Here is a 3,229-nt window from a genome sequence, read left to right as displayed (position 1 = left end):
CTCACTCTGAGAGATTTAATAGCCTCAAGGCACCAGAACCTCATCATATAATTTGTTATCTCAGTGTGTTTTGTGGCTAACACCCGTTGTCAAATAGTTTACTCCCACGGTGTCTTTTTGCCGAGAGGTGTAAATAGGCACGCCACACGTGAGTTGTTATCAAATTTTCCTAAATGACCCACTGCGGTCACCCACTTAACGAGCTTCATAAACTGTGAGGGAAAATAGTTGTGATTTAACGGTTATGGCTTAAACAAAATGTTTCTCTCGAAAGCTTCGAAGATTTCAGACGTTTATTGACCAAATAACCGTGATTCTCTCCCTTCTTTGTGCACGGGTTTTAGCTATCATTACATAAAAGTCTGGCTCCTTTTTATTCTGACATCGTTCAGATTGCGTTTTATTGCTGTATGATTTCATTTTACAAGCTTAACTTATCTCCTCTACTAAATAATAATTATGCATCAATTAAAAGTAAATTTTCCCATAGTAACGGGCTACGAAAGCTCAGTGATTCAATCAAATGTCCAGTCCAGTCCGTTTGGGTGTGTAGGATATTCCAATAGAACTCAGCGTCTGTTATAATCAAAGTTGGCTACAATGCAAAAATAATTCTTTATGAGATTACTAAAATTTACTGAACCTTTTTGTTATCGTCAGCACCATTATCGTAGTAAGTCAAACACGACATCAAACGAACTGTTTGAAAACAACACTATAAGGCCGATTTTCTCTTAGTATTGTGTTTTGATGCCTATATCAGTGCTAAACTACAATGATCGACTATCAGTCCGTTCATCGTTCAACCGAAGTGAACGCCCAGCAAATGTCAGAGTAGGCGAAGTTTTTCAGTTTTTCTTTTACTTTTTCTCTTTTTCTTTGAATATTTCAACGTCACTATATTAAGAGTTATATATAATTTCCTTCATATAAAATGACAACTTAACATAACAGTTTCCTTGGAAAGAGAAACGCAAAGGAGATGAAAACAAACCACAAGAGAACGAGGGAGGGGGATCGATGAAGATGGTTTAGGGTGAGTGGGTGAGTGAGTGGTTAACGATGGCAATGATCAAACCATGAAGAGGCGACTGGGGAATTTTAGTTACCACACTCTTGCGTTTTATATTTTAAGGAACCAGGCGTTTCATTCCCACTACCAATGTTGTTCGGCGCTAGTTTTTTCTTTCACTTTCTTCAGTCTTTTTTTTGTAATTTCTTACCCTCATCTGCGGTATCTTCAAATGTTCTGTGCATCTCTTTACGCCTGAGATAATCGGCTTTCACTGGATTCACTCGATGCTTTTCTTCTTCCTCTTCATATTCTCTTCCCCATCGAAGACCTTGAGAGGCGGCGGGTTGAAAACAGACAGAGACAAAAATGCACGAAACAAGAAACAAGGCTACGAGGCTCTTGGTTTCCATCTTTTTGTTTGGCTGAAATAGAAAAGATGAACAGGAAAGGGAAAAGTCTACTAAAATCTTAAGAGCACGAGAAATATTTCACCAATAATTTGCCCTTTTAAGCAAATGGTGCTTTCACAAATCCAAAATTTAAGACACTTTCGATTGAGACATTTCATATTAAATGGATGTATAAACTATTTTAGAGGCTCTCTTCGATATCAGTCCTTTGTTTATTTTCAGTGAAAGATTTCTTGAATACAGGGTTAATGATGAAATATTCGTATGTGGACTATACGATTCTTGAAAAAGAGAAATTGTAAGCAAGCGTTTGAAATTCTAGCGAGATGACACCTTGGTTCCTGTCGTTGAAACACTTAAAGCTGAACATGAACATGCCTTGAATTGATTGTAAAACGGTTAAGAGAAGAAGTGAAAAAAATACAGGAAAAAAAAACACTTGCCTAGGCGGTTAGCCTCTAACAAACCGACGCAATTCAAATCATCATAAAAAGGAAAATTTCTTACCGGGAAATATGTCTGATAAATTGTGTTCTTGTTAAATCTCGTTGATCTGAATGCAACTCCGCAATCCTATTGAGCTGCTTATATGGCCAGTACTACTAGTAATGTGGTTCGTCTAAGCACATTAGACAGTTTAAAAGGGTGAAAATTGCCCCCAAATGGTACTACGTAATTTGCTTTGATAACATCCGTAGTGCGAACAATGATTATGCAGAATTTTTGACAGCGAAAAAGGCTTCGGAATTCACCTTGCCTGTCAAGTAAATATCGTGTCAGAGGTAGTGTTACTGATAAGACAACATGTCCTAAGCTTGTGTTGACAATAGGCCAATTTAAAAGCCTAAATTCGTAAAAGGAAAATAAATTTACCTCTAGATGCGTTGCGGTTTGAGTTATTTAATTGCATTCGTTTTATGTTGAGATTAAATCTTGAATTTATTAAAGGCGTCAAAACTATCATGCGATCAGTTTCACACCGAAAAAAGGACGAATAATTTTTTTCTTTTCTTTTGCCGAGGAAGTATTATTTTACAACGCCTGCATAAAGTGAAAATTTGGTTATACAAAGATAATAGCTAAATTGAATCTCTGCAAACATTCCTTGTTCTGTATTGTTCAAAGCTAATTTGACTCTATATTGCCTTTGTCGTGTCACGGGAAATAAACTATTGACACCCTTTTGCGAGACTTTTTCTGTCATCGACAATTCAATGATTCTTAACTTTTTCCTAAACGTTTATCACAAATCCATATTACAAAAAATTATTATCTACAAGATTCCATCTTTGTTACGTGTCGTCAGGAAACGTTTAAATTTCAATAAATATGGCAGCTGTTTCATTTTATCGTGCGTTTATTTTTAATTTTAGTTTACCATCTTTCCTCTCAAAAGCATCAAAGTGACGAAAAATATTTATTAGAAGGCTATGTTGGTGTTCATATATTCAAAATGCTCATGAAATTATACGCACTAAACTCTAAAAGAGGCTCTGATCACTGAGCCGGTCTTGAAAATTGTTTGTAAACGAATTGTCCTATTCAAAGCTTCTCAGTTAACAGTCGAATGTGAAATGCTTTCCTCTCCAGAACTTGATTAGTTTAAAATGTAAATCTTCAAATTATTACCGGTTTTCAGACTGAATTAGAAAGACTCTTTATTCGCGATTTAACTACTGAAAAAAATAGCGTAAAAGGAAGCTTAGAATTAACTCGGAAACAATCTCCTCAAGGCAGTTAAGCAATTTCACAGCGTAATGGTAAACCTCTCGTGAGATTTGCTTTAAAATATGCGTCATATCCT

General features: G+C 35.9%; 1 long non-coding RNA gene across 1 annotated transcript; it reads right to left on the bottom strand.

The window, feature by feature from the left end:
* Positions 1-369: 369 nt before the first annotated feature.
* LOC131790013 (uncharacterized) lies at positions 370-2,102 on the bottom strand. Its single transcript, XR_009340662.2, has 3 exons — positions 1,933-2,102; positions 1,224-1,437; positions 370-595 (listed from the first exon to the last, which is right to left on the bottom strand). It is a non-coding gene; the product is annotated as an uncharacterized lncRNA (long non-coding RNA).
* Positions 2,103-3,229: the final 1,127 nt, after the last annotated feature.

Source organism: Pocillopora verrucosa, chromosome 1 (assembly GCF_036669915.1).
Source record: "Pocillopora verrucosa isolate sample1 chromosome 1, ASM3666991v2, whole genome shotgun sequence".
Lineage (NCBI taxonomy): Eukaryota > Metazoa > Cnidaria > Anthozoa > Scleractinia > Pocilloporidae > Pocillopora > Pocillopora verrucosa.
The sequence above is the reverse complement of the archived record's forward strand: the minus strand, read 5'-3'. Positions and strand labels throughout refer to the sequence as shown.